A 15,000-nucleotide genomic window follows, 5' to 3' on the forward strand; every position below is an offset into this window, starting at 1 on the left:
TTACTCGTGTGGCGGCGTCGGCGTCTTTGGTGTTGTGAATTTACAGCCTTAATTCTGACTGCTGGAATTTATGTCACAATTTCCTAGTGCCGGAGTAAGTCACAATATTATTAACTTGCGTGTATGTATTCTCACTTAATAGTTATTGTGTGGAGGGGGTCGAGTCTCGGCTCCCAGCTCTGCCTCTTAAATGGCCAGAACCATGTATGCAGGACCAATCATACTGCTATTCTTGAAGGTGTTCAGACGTTCAGTCCATTTCCTGATCACCCTGATTATTATTATTATTATTATTATCAAAAAGAAGCGCTAAGCCACAAGGGCTATATAGCGTGCTCACCCTGAAACTTCAGAAATATTCCCTGACATTTCTGTAGCTCATTTCCATTTCTCCGTTTTATATATATGCCCTTGTCAGAGATTACTGCCCTGCAGTCACTCCAATTCTGTCATATATAGCCATTAAAGTGTTTGATATGCCCTGGTTATATCTTCCCTTTTTATTCTATTTTCAAGTGTCATCGGGTTCAGGTCTTTTAGTCTTTCGTTCTCCTTAGCTCTAGAAGTGGTGTCTTTGCAAAGACTCTAGGCTAAGACAGTGCTGATGCTGCATACTTGATGAGGGACCTGACAGACGTCATATATATGGTCTTGAATGACTAGTGAGTTCCTTAATATTTTTCTCAGATCCATCAGTCAAACATGTTCCACTAAGTTATTTGCTTAAGTGTGCCTTCGTGGAAGTGCTCACTACTACAGCACATTCACTCAGGAGTTCCTGCTCCATGCATGAGATCTGTAGAATTTGTTCTCAAAACCTGGACTCATTACTGGTCTTCGTTCTCCTTCTAAAATGTCAGTAACCTTCCACCTGCTGAAACTGAAATCCAGGTGTCCGTCGTCTGACTGTCGTTGCAGATTGTCCAACAAATTTTTATCTCCGGATTATATTTTCATTAGTCTTTTAACTGCGAATAAGAGTATACAGGATACTAATGTTTCTGATATGTCATTATGTACACCAGGAGCAGTATCAGTCCCAGCATTAATCCTTGTGGGACCCCACTCGTCACGCTGCTTGTGGATACTTTCGCACCATTACTATCTCCTTTTCCTTGCCTTTTTTTTTATCAAATTTACAATGTCAAATCTTTTTCTTGCAATCAATATGCACTTCCACCCTCCAGTGTCTTGTTTCCTCTCTTACCCTATGTATTGTCCTCTTCTCGATTCCAGGTCATCGCCCCTACGATGTTCCAGATCAAGCCTGGCTGATCAATCAGGCTGTTGGTACTAGCGGCACGTTCTGTAGCCAGTGTACATACCACAGCCTAGCTCATAAAAAACTGACTGGATCAACTCACCAAATTCCCTGCTGAGAACTCCAAAGACATGTGAAACAGAATATACTATAAAGAATATACCATCTCTAGTACCGTAGAAGTAGTTGACATTTTGGGACACTTTGATCGTTTGGGTCAATCAAAGTTCATAAACAATTTGATGTTAGATAAACAAGATGCTTGATTCAAAGGAAAGAAGTCTCTCTTAATGCCTGAAACCTCTACTTTATGATAAAGATGGCGACTATCTTGGGAATCTGATTTTACGGAACCATTCTATCATGTCAATCAGCACAATGTACAAATCGTGATTTCTAGTGCTTAAAAAACATGTTATTAAATAAAATTATTAATATTCAGGTTATACAGAAAAAACAAAAAGGCACAATACCGTGACTGAAACAATACATAAATAACCCGCACATTGGGAAGCTTACGACGACGTTCCGGCCCCATTTGGATTATTTACAAAGTCAAACTGACACAAGAGAGAAAATGGTCCAAGGCGGACCGAAAAGTCGTTATAACCTTCTCTCTCCTATGTTCAGGTTATTTGTGCATTTATGCGATATCTTCACCTTTATCACTGACAAAAAATAAAGCAGAGGGACCAGATGATATATGTCTTCTAGTGTTCAAGGATGAGGGGCGAGCAGAGTGGCACCAGCTATCAATCTTAACACCTCAGAGGTTTATTATCAGCTAAGAACAATTATGCACCATAAAATTCCAGGATCATTCATCTTTCCAGCAGACTGCTAAAAGATAGTAAGCTGAGCATCTCCACTGGTTTATGTTGTCGTCTCGGCAACGGAAGCACCAGATAAGGACGGGTGGTGTAGTGGAGTAAGAGGAAATCGAAGTGAAGAGAATGGATGGTGAGAAGTTAGTGAAGGCAGAGATGACTGAGTGAAGTGGTTAGCTATAGTTGGAAGGCATCTATATTGGGAAAACATCTATATACGAAATAACCTGGGAGTGTAAATAACCCTAAATAACCACTGCGGCCATTAGGTCCTACCCTAGAATAAATCAACAACAGCCACCTAATACCTAAGTATCTATTTGCTGCTAGGTGACAGCAGCAGCAAGTGGCAGGCACCTCACCTATATGTCATGCCCAGGTCCTTCGGTTGTGATCCGAGCGTTGCAGCACTAAGAAGCTACACGCAGTTAATGACCAGCATAGTTGATGGACATAGTCCTAAGTGAATTGCGAGCCATTTTTTTTCTTTTCTTTTTTACTAAATGTTACGATAACAGTCATCGTCTTTGTCTTAGTAAATATAGTGGTATTGACCTTCTTTGTACCTCTGACACCAAGTTACCCAAGTATAGCTTACAAATTTGATCTGTTTTACTAATCCCTTCTCTTTGATTGATCATTCTAATTAAATATAAATCAGATTAAACTCAATGAATGAATGAATGAATATACATGTGTGTGTGTGTGTGTGTGTGTGTGTGTGTGTGTGTGTGTGTGTGTGTGTGTGTGTGTGTGTGTGTAAGTAATTAAAAAAGAAAGCGAACAAAGAAAGTGAGCCAATAGATGACAAAATATGAAACAATTAAGTTCAGTAACACTTACATAATATGTAAAGTCAGTATCACTGACACATACATTATGTAACGCCAGGATCACTGACGTATATACTATGTAACATCAGTATCACTTGACATACTATGTAAGGGAAAGAAGAAAATCACAAGAGTGTTGGAACACTTTATGGTTTCATAAACAACAATCAGCATGCGTTTAGAGACGGTAAATCCTGTCCCACAAACAAGCTGGAGTTGTGTGACAAGGTAACAATAGTGAGACCTTGAGAGAGAGAGGTGGGTGAACTATACATTCATAGACTTTAAGCGGGCATTTGACACTGTACCACACAAGACACTGGACCAGAAACTTGTGGAGGCAGGGATAACAAGGAACTACAGTAGATGAAAGAATATCTAATAGTAAGATAAAAAAAAAACTGTTCGGAAAGAGGTAACAGAATTGGCAAGTATAGCAGTAGGGGATCACAAAGATCTGTAATGTGACCGGTACTGTTTCTGGCATGTATATTCTTCCTTAAAGATGATATGAGATTATTGAGGAGAATAAAGAGCTAATTTTAAAGGAAAGGTCATAACATGACCTGGACTAACATCAGGATTTGTTATAAAAATTGGTGAAGGGGAAAAGCCCGGAAACAAGACTACAAACATTATTCAAGAAGGGCCTAAGGATGAGCAAGGAACAGAGCATATCCCCCGACGCCCACAGCAAATGCGCGTTTGGTGAATCTAAGATTAGCTTTCAGGAATCTGAACAGGAATATTCAGACCCATCTCAGAGCATGCAGCTCTATCTGAAACTAAGTATCTTATTTTCACGCTAAGAAAATATAAAAATTCTGCAGAGAGATTAGTTCTGAAGCTAAGAGTAAAGAAAGTGAATCTAATGACCAGTATGAAGAGGAGAGCCAGGAAAGACGTGATAACGACTTACAACAAATGCAAGAGGATTTGATATACTGGGTAACAATAAACGGATACAATTGAAGGTTCCAGATACAGACGAGTCAAAGGGATATGAGAAAGTGTTTTCTCAGCCTCAGGGTGGTATGAAAGTAGACTCACATGGATGAAGAAATGGGAGGATGGATCAATACGCAGCTGTAGGAATAAGTATGAGATGACTCAAGACGAAAGAATGAAGTGAACCATCCAAGGGCAAAGTAAAAGGGAGGGCCAGGAGTTGAGATTCAAACTTCTGCAACCATATATAGGTAAATACAAGTAGGCGAGAACATAAGAGCGCGCGCGCACACAAACGTAACTACAAATAACTGGTGTGTCAGAGAGAGAGAGAGAGAGAGAGAAATTCTTGCAAGCATTTTTATCAGAATAATTCTCTTACCGGTTAAGACCATTATAATTACCTTACATGTACACGAAAATTATAATATATGATAAGGTTGCACAACTTTGAATAGCCGAAAATAACATTTAATAAAATTGAGAAAAAAAAACGAATAGGACACAGAAGGGAATCACATCTAGTAGTGAGTACATATTTATCACAGTGGCATGGTCCAGCCCTCACGGATGGGCCCTCTAATTCACTACTTAATTTATCGGCACGAGTACTGTAATTAGGTTAATGAGATTATCATAACTCGTGGGCATGAAGCGAGTAATACACTGCTTTCTCATTAATGTCAGGGTAGCGTGGCTGGCAGGAAGCCTCCTAGCTCCACCGTAATTCCGGCGACAGTGGTGGAATTAATGTCTCTGTGGTGGGATGTTGACAGGCAGTTCACATAGACGGTCACCAGTCTACCCTGAATGTCATCAGCTGCGCTGACTTGCTTAACATTTGTGAAACAGGACACTGCCAGAGAGGTCACTTAGTTCAATCATTCACGTCAGTCAGTAAGTGATCCTTTTATCTTTCTCTCCTCAGCTTCCTATCTTTACCCCAATATTATGTCCGCTTTTCTGCTGTCATTCTTAAGCTCACCCGTTTCACATCCTCCTCCTCCTCTTCCTCAGCCAACTCTCAATAATTATTCTGGCTGTAATTAGATTGGGTATGCTTGTCACCCCAACTAAGGGACCTAAATCATATCCGGAGACTTAAAGTTGTGTGTGGCGTCACCTGCAAAGCTCACCACCATCACCAAGGGCACCAGCGGATATCACCACTACCACCAGCACTATACCACGCCTGGTAACATGACCCTACGCTACTCCCTGCGGTACAAGCTCACTCGCTACCGTAGCAGATAACTCCCAATTTTTACGACGTCAGGTCCACAATTTACAGACCTAGAACAGCTGTCCGGATAATTACATGCCCAATTACGCCCATGTCAGTCCCTGCCCACATAACCTCCCCCCCCCCAAGAGCTACCCTCTCGCCCCACGACACTTACTACCGTCTCTGTACCGAATGACCCTACCAAGCCCACGGCATCAGCTAGTATATATATACCCTTTTTTTAATGGATCATCGTCCCTGCGGTCCAGTCTCAGACCAGGTCTAAATTATTACGAAAATGCCTGAAAAAAACTATAAAGAAATACTCGGGAAGATGAAGGTACGTGTCTTCTTAACACAGGTAGGTGGAAGTTCGTAAGACTGACCTGCCATATTGCATACCTCTGATGGGTTTCAAGAGTTTCCCTTACTCCTGCAACACGGCTCCGGAGCAGCCTTGTCTGGTGCTTGGCTGGTCAACCAGGCTGTTGTTGATGGCAGTGCGTTAGTCCATACATCCATCATGGCCTGGTTTTTCCGGCGCTTGGCGAAGGAAACTGTAGAAACTCCCTCTGAAGACTTCTACTCATGAGACCAACCAAGACTTGCAACGCTGCCGGAGTGCAAAAAAATTAACAAGCTTCTGTTTCACATTGGTAACAGTAAACCTCCCTTAACTCTCAAACAAAGTTGGACAAAAAAAAAGCATCAGCAAGTGTTAATCCGCTCTCTCACACCTCTACTAGGCAACAACACGAGGCGGGACCAGGAGCTGTGAATCGACCCCTGCAACCATATATAGGTGAGTACTACTTACTCTTGTCATGGGTTTAACTACATACTACGTAGTTTTTATTGAGACAACGTTTCGCTCAGGGTAGAGCTTTATCAAATCACGATAAAGCTCTACCTTGAGAGAAACGTTCTACATACCCTATCATGGTTGTCATACCAGTAGGCATGACACCTGTACATCCACTCGTGTTTAAGGCGCCTCACAATGGTCAATAAAGTCATCGTCATTCACATTCTATTAAGCAACTTCTGTCCTGGCAAATAAGACAACCTGTGCACTCCATAATCAACCCGCGCCGCTCACTGTAAACACTGACCCCACACCCACCCTGTATACATTATTCAACTCGCCTCCATCTTTCTCCAGGCCGGGGCGGACAGCATTATTTTCACCCGCTAGCACCACCCGCTGACCACCACTGTACTGACACCACCACCAGTAGTCCACTGCACTGACACCACCTGTAGCTCGATTGGTAGCGCACTTAGTTCACACACTTTAGGTCCGTGGTTCGATCCCCCGTACGGGGGTAGGTCGCATCCTGGGGACATGATTAACCTAAGCTGCCCGAAATACTCTGCATAACAGAGTATACTACAAACTCTGGCCATACAATAGAGCAGAAAAATAATGAAAGGGACCTGAGAGTAGTAATGTCTGAGGATCTCACTTTCAAGGATCACAACAGTGCCACGATCACAAGTGCAAAGAAAATGATAGGATGGATAATGAGAACGTTCAAAACGAGAGATGCCAAGCCAATGATGATCCTTTTCAAATCATTTGTTCTCTCTAGGCTGGAATACTGCTGTACATTAACACCTCCGTTCAAAGCAGGTGAAATTGCAGATCTAGAGAGTGTACAGAGAACCTTTACTGCACACATAAGTTCTGTTAAGCACTTTAACTACTGGGAACGCTTGGAAGCACTTGACTTGTACTCGTTGGAACGTAGGAGAGAGAAATATATCATAATCTACACTTGGAAAATCCTGGAAGGAATGGTCCCGAATCTGCACACAGAAATCACTCCCTACGAAAGTAAAAGACTGGGCAGGCGATGCAAAATATCCCCAATTAAAAGTAGGGGCGCCAGTGGCACACTAAGAGAAAATACCCTGTGGGCGGGGCCCAAGACTGTTCAACAGCCTTCCACCAAGCATACGGGGAATTATCAATAAACCCCTGGCTGCCTTCAAGAGAGCTGGACAGATACCTAAAGTCAGTGCCGGATCAGCCGGGCTGTGGTTCGTACGTTGGACTGCGTGCGGCCAGCAGTAACAGCCTGGTTGATCAGGCCCTGATCCACCGGGAGGCCTGGTCATGGACCGGGTCGCGGGGGCTTTGATCCCCGGAATAACCTTCAGGTAGATTCCAGGTAGGGGCTTCGTATACAGTATGTCACTGATGGCTACTAGGTCTGTATAAGCTGTATCTTGTACTTGTAGAAATAAAGATTAATATTATTACTAACGCCACAAGGAGACCAACACTGTACATACCCTTAGCACCACCAGCAGCCCACTGCTGCACTAGACGTCACCGGTAGCACCACCAGTAGGCCACCACTACACAACACCAACAAGAACTCGTCGCTAGAGTTAATATGAAAACAAAAATCACCAACTTTTTCATCCAGTTTCCAGGAACCTTAGCTTGTGAGAGCTCTGTTTAGGAATATAGAGGCAGACAGACATCTGAAACCAATATCCTAATTTGTTTGCAATAGATAAGTGTGTGTGTGTGAGTTAGTTATTATTTTGTCCTAGGCGCATGTCGATTAGACACTAGGCCTGTTGTGTGTGTGTGTGTGTGTGTGTGTGTGTGTGTGTGTGTGTGTGTGTGTGTGTGTGTGTGTGTGTGTGTGTGTGTGTGTGTGTGAGATATATAATACATATATGTATTCTTCTTAACCCTCTGGGGCCTACTACCTAGGCCTTTTGTGAATCTATATGCTCTTGCCGTGTTATCTACATTATAAGCATGGGGTACACAATAGCTTTGCAGCTTCGGTGGTAAGATCGAAAAAAGACAAAAACCACTTATCTCAGGGTGGAGTGGTATCTACTTTATCTTCGTGTCTTCAGGAACTCGTCCCTTGATATTTTCGTACTCATGTACGCTAACCAGCCTACCTGGTGTGGGCGTGGTGAGTCAGACACCATCACCCAGAACGCCCGTACCAGCCTGGCAAGTATGGGCGTGGTGAGTCAGGCAGCATCGCCCAGCACGCCCACATCAGCCTAGCTGGTGTGGGTGTAGTGAGTCAGATCAGGGCAGCTCCCAGGTAACTTCAACCAGGTGTGCAGTCGCTCGGGCAACATAATTAGACAAACCTCAGCAACAATCTCTTGATGATGCTTTCTCGATACTAGTCACTAATACACCACTGCCAAGCATGTAATTACCTAGCTAGGTTGGAAGGGGTCGATTCACGGCCCCACCTTTTATGTCGTCCCGCCCCTTTTATATCACCCCACCTTTTATATGGCCTTCAAGTACCGATAATCCCCTTTCTTTAAAAATGTCAATGTCTTACCCCTCTCGTCTAGTTTGCTTCACTTACTAACAATTCTTCAACTGAAAAGGTATTTTCTAACATCCCAGTGGTTCACCTGCGTCTTATGCTGTCATTTATATATCATGCCTCCCTCTCCTCGCCTCTAAAATATCTTGCATTTAGTTTACCTGTAGACAGTTCCGGATAGTGTCGCTGCCACGACGGCTAGGTCCGAGACCAGGCGTCGCGGATGATAGCCTGGTCAATCCAGCTGTATAGCAGGCCAAAGTAAGCACCACAGACCAGGATCTGTTTTAAGCAATTTATAAAGTTCCCTTCTGAAGATAGCCAGAGGCCTGTTGATAATTCCCCCCTACGTATGAAGTGTGTCGAAAATTCTTGGTCCCTTTACACTTAGTATACTCAATGTACCTCTACTTTTCATCAGGGGTATTTTGTGCCGCGAGCTGAACCTCTTGCTTTCATAGGAGTGGTTTCTTTGTGTACAACTGAGACCGATAACTGCAGAAGTTTTCTGGAGTAAATTATATTTGCATCTTTCTCGACTTCATTCCAAAGAGTTTCCACTGATATAGACGCTTTATTGAATTTATATACATAGTGAAGTTTCTTTGTACATTCTCTAGATGCAAGAATCTGCCTGCCTTACAAGGGCCTGTTAGTCAACAGGCTGGACATCTTTTGTTTTCAAGGTTCAAGTTATTTGGCCATTCAGTTTTGTTGCAGCTGTAATAACAAACCGCTGTGATCTTGAATGAAGATCTGAAATTTTCACTAAAATGTTCCTTACATTAGTTTTTCATTCTTCTGAATGGATTGGGTTTATTTCATCACTGTCAGTGTTTATTTTCTCACTTTTTTTCACAGCGGAATAACTGAAATTTGACATCATATTAAAATTTTGTTTTCAGTGGTCCAGTGGCTTATACCAGCTATGTTCTCGAAAGCTTAGAAAACTCTTAACCAAGTATTTTCCAGAGAGCTGGAATGTATAACATTTAAGTGATACTGACCCGGTGGTTAGGCCGCCTTTTCCTGTTTCCTGACAAACTTTACCTAACCTAACAAGTGGACTGTCATTTCACAGACCCCAGTTCAAATATCCAAGAAACCTGTAAATTATAACACGCGCTTATTAAAACTTTTCGGGTTTAAAGTGGAATATGACATACATCAGAATTATACATGAAGAACTACGTATACGAGACCCAGATCGACAAGCACATAACGAGAGAATTCCAAAATGCTGCAAAGTTCGCGCTGAACAAAAAGATAACGCAACCGAATAGAAATACTTATTCTCGAAGTTGATCTGCACGAACAATGGAGAACTTAAGAGATATCACAATCTTAAATGCAATAAACTTATGATAACGTTAATGAATCGAATTTTTGTATGCTGAAACCCAGAGAAATATCTTGCGTGAGAAAACGTTCAGGAAAGTTAACTTCAGTAATCAGAGTAATGACTAAGACAAAATAACAAGGAATCATCCATCATTTCTACCAATACAAGACAAGATAAAATGTAAATGGATTAGAAAACCGATAAGTTGAAGAATGAGAGACTTGTGCAACATTGGGGAATCATTATTTTCTGCAGTATATAAGCCACTTCTCCGAGCATATGCTGTACATTTCTCAAGATTGATGGACTGAACACATCGACTCCTGGCTGAAGGACTGATTACCTCCAACTCCTCCTCATTTTTCTTTGTTATTCTCTGTAATGGACTGAAGAAGCCACTCGCTTGCGAAACATTTCCGCAGTAAAGTTTCCAGTATGTTGTATAAGTGTCTCATTCTTCAAAAAAGCGAACTTGCACATATTAATTACTAAGATTGAACAAAAAGTTGAAGTATTCAGAGGATGTGTAAACGAAAAAAAATAATTCAAGACCAGGAAAAATATGTTTACATATAAAAATACCCAAATAATAAACATCTTCCAAAGAAAAAAAAATGAGTGAAATCCTGAATTTCCGCAGCATTGAACTGATAAAGAAATACAAAATACTACTAGAACAGGTAATCAGTGTGTACCTTGGAAAAGTCGCTTACATATAAGAGATCCTAAATGCCCAAATAACAGTGAATATAACCTTACTTCATAAATTAGGCAGAAGAGCGATGGACAACAAACACCAGACACTAGCAGCCCTAGCATCACACACATTAAATCTTTGAGTGTGTTATGAAGCTATTGTAATGGTTATGGAAATGCATGACAATCTCCCCAACCCAGGTATATAAGACTAAATAGGAAGATGACGTTTCGCGCAACTTCCATACTACTTTGAAAATTATTGAAGGCATTACAAATGAATTATATATATATATATATATATATATATATATATATATATATATATATATATATATATATATATATATATATATATATATATATATATTAAAGGTAGTAGGTTGGTAGACAGCAACCGCCCTGGGAGGTACTACCGTCCTGCCAAGTGAGTGTAAAACGAAAGCCTGTAATTGTTTTACATGATGGTAGGACTGCTGGTGTCCATTTTTCTGTCTCATAAACATGCAAGGTTTAAGGTACGTCTTGCTACTTCTACTTACACTTAGGTCACACTACACATACATGTACAAGCATATATATACACACCCCGCTGGGTTTTCTTCTATTTTCTTACTAGTTCTTGTTCTTGTTTATTTCCTCTTATCTCCATGGGGAAGTGGAACAGAATTCTTCCTCCATAAGCCATGCGTGTTGTAAGAGGCGACTAAAATGCCAGGAGCAAGGGGCTGGTAACCTCTTCTCCTGTATATATTACTAAATGTAAAAGGAGAAACTTTCGTTTTCCTTTTGGGCCACCCCGCCTCGGTGGGATACGGCCGGTGTGTTGAAAGAATAATATATATATATATATATATATATATATATATATATATATATATATATATATATATATATATATATATATATATATATATATATATATATATATATATATATATAAAGGGTCTTGCAGAGGTATTTGACATGACAATGGAGTGATAATTAATAAAATGTCAAAATGTATGAGAGGTACAATAAGGAAGGTCACATGCAGAATCAGAGTGAAATTAAAACAAATGAAATATGAGTAAAGTGCCCACTACCATCAGACATTGACTGACATCTTTACTTTCCTCTCATCCTCATAGCAGATATTAACGAAAATATGAAGCACAGCTTCGTATCCCCTTTCAGAACAATACGACAATAAGGTCGCCTTAAAAGAAAACAGAATTTAGAGTCAGATATTAACACTCATTTCGCCATGGCAAACATAGCAGTATGAAGACAAAGACTTTAGTTGTTGAACAAACTTTTATCGGGGCAACATTTCGCTCTATGTAGAGCTCTATCAAGCCAGAGAGCTCATAATAATTTCATGTAAAATATTCGAAGGTCAGGCACCTAATTTACATACTACCCCAGCAACTTATTGTTAGGGATGAAAGAGGAAGTGGAAAATAATCGCAACTGAGAGGAAGAGTGCCAAAATCAGAGAACACGTGTTCTTCAGTCTTTTAATAGCAAATATAACAAATGAATGCTAGAAATAAACAAAAATACATTAGTTACAAAAAGAAATTAAATAGCACTGTTAAACAGAAAAGGAAAGTAACTATTTCAGAAATCATCATATAATTAAAAAATAGTTATTACAAATGCAACTTTAATGACAGGCCGGATAACAAAAACCTTCATATGAGATGCCAAATTGGTCAAGATTCCCTTCAAGGTACTTGTAGCCAATAGACTGGAATATTGAGGTACACAGTCTCGTTCAAGGCTTGAGAAACCTTTTATCCCTGCGTGTGCCAATGTATTTTTTGCATTAAGGTAGAGATTCGAGTGCTCAAGCTCCTCCACTCCTGCATGCATACCTGGGTGAGTACATGTTCCTCTCCAAGACCACACGGGTACGTTTCTGAGAGAGCGGCGGGAAGAGAAGGGGAGCCAGAGTTGACATTTCCTTGTGACTGTGCTTTTCATTTTTGCATGTTGGACTTCCAAGTGCTGCTGCTGCTGATGCTGCTGATGCTGCTGATGCTCCTCCTGTTGTTGCTACTTACCATCGTATACTGTCTGTATAGAAAAGAACCGAAAGGCACAATACCATGACTAGAACAATACACACTAACACACGAAGGTCAGGGGGCTAGTATATATACTGGCTCCCTCACCTTCGTGTGTTAGTGTGACTTGTAAATGGTACAAGTAGGATCGAAACGTCATGAGCTTGCTTTCTCTCTCTCTCTCTCTGTCCTATGTGCGGGTTATTTGTGTATTATGTCTGTATAGTTATATCAAGCTGTCTCTCACTAATTATCCTTCTTCAACTAAGTCTTAGCATAGTCACTACTATCATCATCAACCTCCAAAACCTCTGCCTCCTCCTCCAAACCTACTGCACCTCATCCTTCTCTTGTACCTCCTCCTCCTCCTCCTCCTCGTCGTCTCGCACCTTATACTTCCACTGCATTTCTTTTCTTGCTCCCTTCTCATCATCTTCCCCATCATTATCCTCCTGTACCTCCTCCTCCCAACTGACACAGAAGGTAGAATCAATTAACGTGTGTGGTGATGAAGGAGGAGCCTCGTTGCAGGGCGTCGCGCGAGAAAGTACCTGCCAGGCTGCGTCAATACTTGCGTCGCAGAGGTAGTGGGTAGGTCATTATCACAGCTTCCTCCCTCCCCCTACCCATACCACCCTATCCTATCTTCTGGGTTAATTCACCACAGGGTAAGGGGGAAAGAAGAAGAAGCGGTTAGGAAGACGAGAAGAGTAAATGACTTTAGAGACAATGCACTAGAAAGTTCATCTGGAAATAAGAAAAATATGTAAACTTTGTATGTTTACCTTCACGTCAGGTGGTGGTGGTAATAGGCATATTCACACAGGTGGGTCAGTTATGTACAAGATTACAGGTGGGTCAGTTATGTACAAGATCACAGGTAGGTCAGTTATGTACAAGATCACAGGTAGGTCAGTTATGTACAAGATCACAGGTAGGTCAGTTATGTACAAGATTACAGGTAGGTCAGGAACAGTAACGAGAAATAACTAGGAGCATCTTAAAAGTGAAGAGAAACACTATAAATGTGAAGTTTCTTCTTTAATAGAATTAGAGAAAATTAAGATGCATTACCTGCAAAGTATGGAACTGTGACTTCAGCAGAAAACCAGACTTAGGGTTAACCCAGCTAGCGTCTGGATGCTAGCATCTCGTGCCACAAATAGTGACCAGCAAAGAACAAAAACGCACAATACCGTGACCGGAACAATACACAAATATCCCGCACAAAGGAGAGAGGAGCTTACAACGACGTTTCGATCCGACTTGGACCATTAGTGTGACTTTGTAAATGGTCCAAGTCGGACCGAAACGTCGTCGTAAGCTTCTCTCTCCTATGTGCGGATAATCTGTGTATAGTGACTAGCAGTTTGTGAGGTTACTAGCTGCTTGCATGCAGTGCCACAATAGCCTCAGGCTCGTCAGCTAACTGCTACCTGTGATTTACCTGTGACCGATTTCGCGAGTCTTCTTAGTCCCGGAGCAGCCCGGGGCCAGGACTCCTTGTTGACTGCCTGGTCAACCAGGCTGTTGCCGTTGGCAGCCCTAAGGCCCACATATCCATCACGACCTGGTTGATCTGGCACTGCAGAAGTAGGGATCCACAGTTCTCCGTCTCGGTTCCCGCCAGGCCTAGAATGGACGAAGGCTACATGGAGTCTACCTGGAGGGTATTCCGGGGATCAACGCCCCCGCGACCCGGTCCACGACCAGGCCTCCCGGTGGATCGAGCCTGATCAACCAGGCTCTTACTGCTGGCCGAAAGTAGTCCAAGGTACGAACCACAGCCCGGCTGATCCGGCACCGACTTTAAGTATCTGTCCAGCTCCCTCTTGAAGGCAGCCAGGGGCCTATTGGCAATTCCCCTTATGCTTGGTGGGAGGCTGTTGAACAGTCTTGGGGCCCTGGACACTTATGGTGTTTTCTCTTAGTTTACCAATGGCGCCCCTACTTTTCATTGGGGGTATTTTGCATTGCCTGCCCAGTCTTTTACTTTCGTAAGGAGTGATTTCTGTGTGCAAATTCGGGACCATTCCTTCTAGGATTTTCCAAGTGTAGATTATGATACATCTCTCTTGCCTGCGTTCCAGCGAGGACAAGTCAAGTGCTTCCAAGCACTCCTAGTAGTTAAGGAGTTTGATGGAACTTACATGTGCAGTACACTCTCTAGATCTGCAATTTCACCTGCTTTGAAAGGAGATGTTAATGTACAGCAGTATTCCAACCTAGAGAAAACAAGTGATTTGAAAATTATAATCATTGACTTGGCATCTCTTGTTCTGAACGTTCTCATTATCCATCCTATCATTTGTTTTGCAGTTGTGATCCTTGAAAGTGAGATCCTCAGACATTACCACTCCCAGGTCCCTCGCATTATTTTTCCGCTCTATTGTATGATCAGAGTTTGTAGTATACTCTGTTCTAGTTATTATCTCTTCCAGCTTTCCATAACGGAGTAGTTGGAATTTGTCCTCATTGAACATCATATTGTTTT

Source organism: Cherax quadricarinatus, chromosome 52, assembly GCF_038502225.1.
Source record: "Cherax quadricarinatus isolate ZL_2023a chromosome 52, ASM3850222v1, whole genome shotgun sequence".
Taxonomy (NCBI): domain Eukaryota; kingdom Metazoa; phylum Arthropoda; class Malacostraca; order Decapoda; family Parastacidae; genus Cherax; species Cherax quadricarinatus.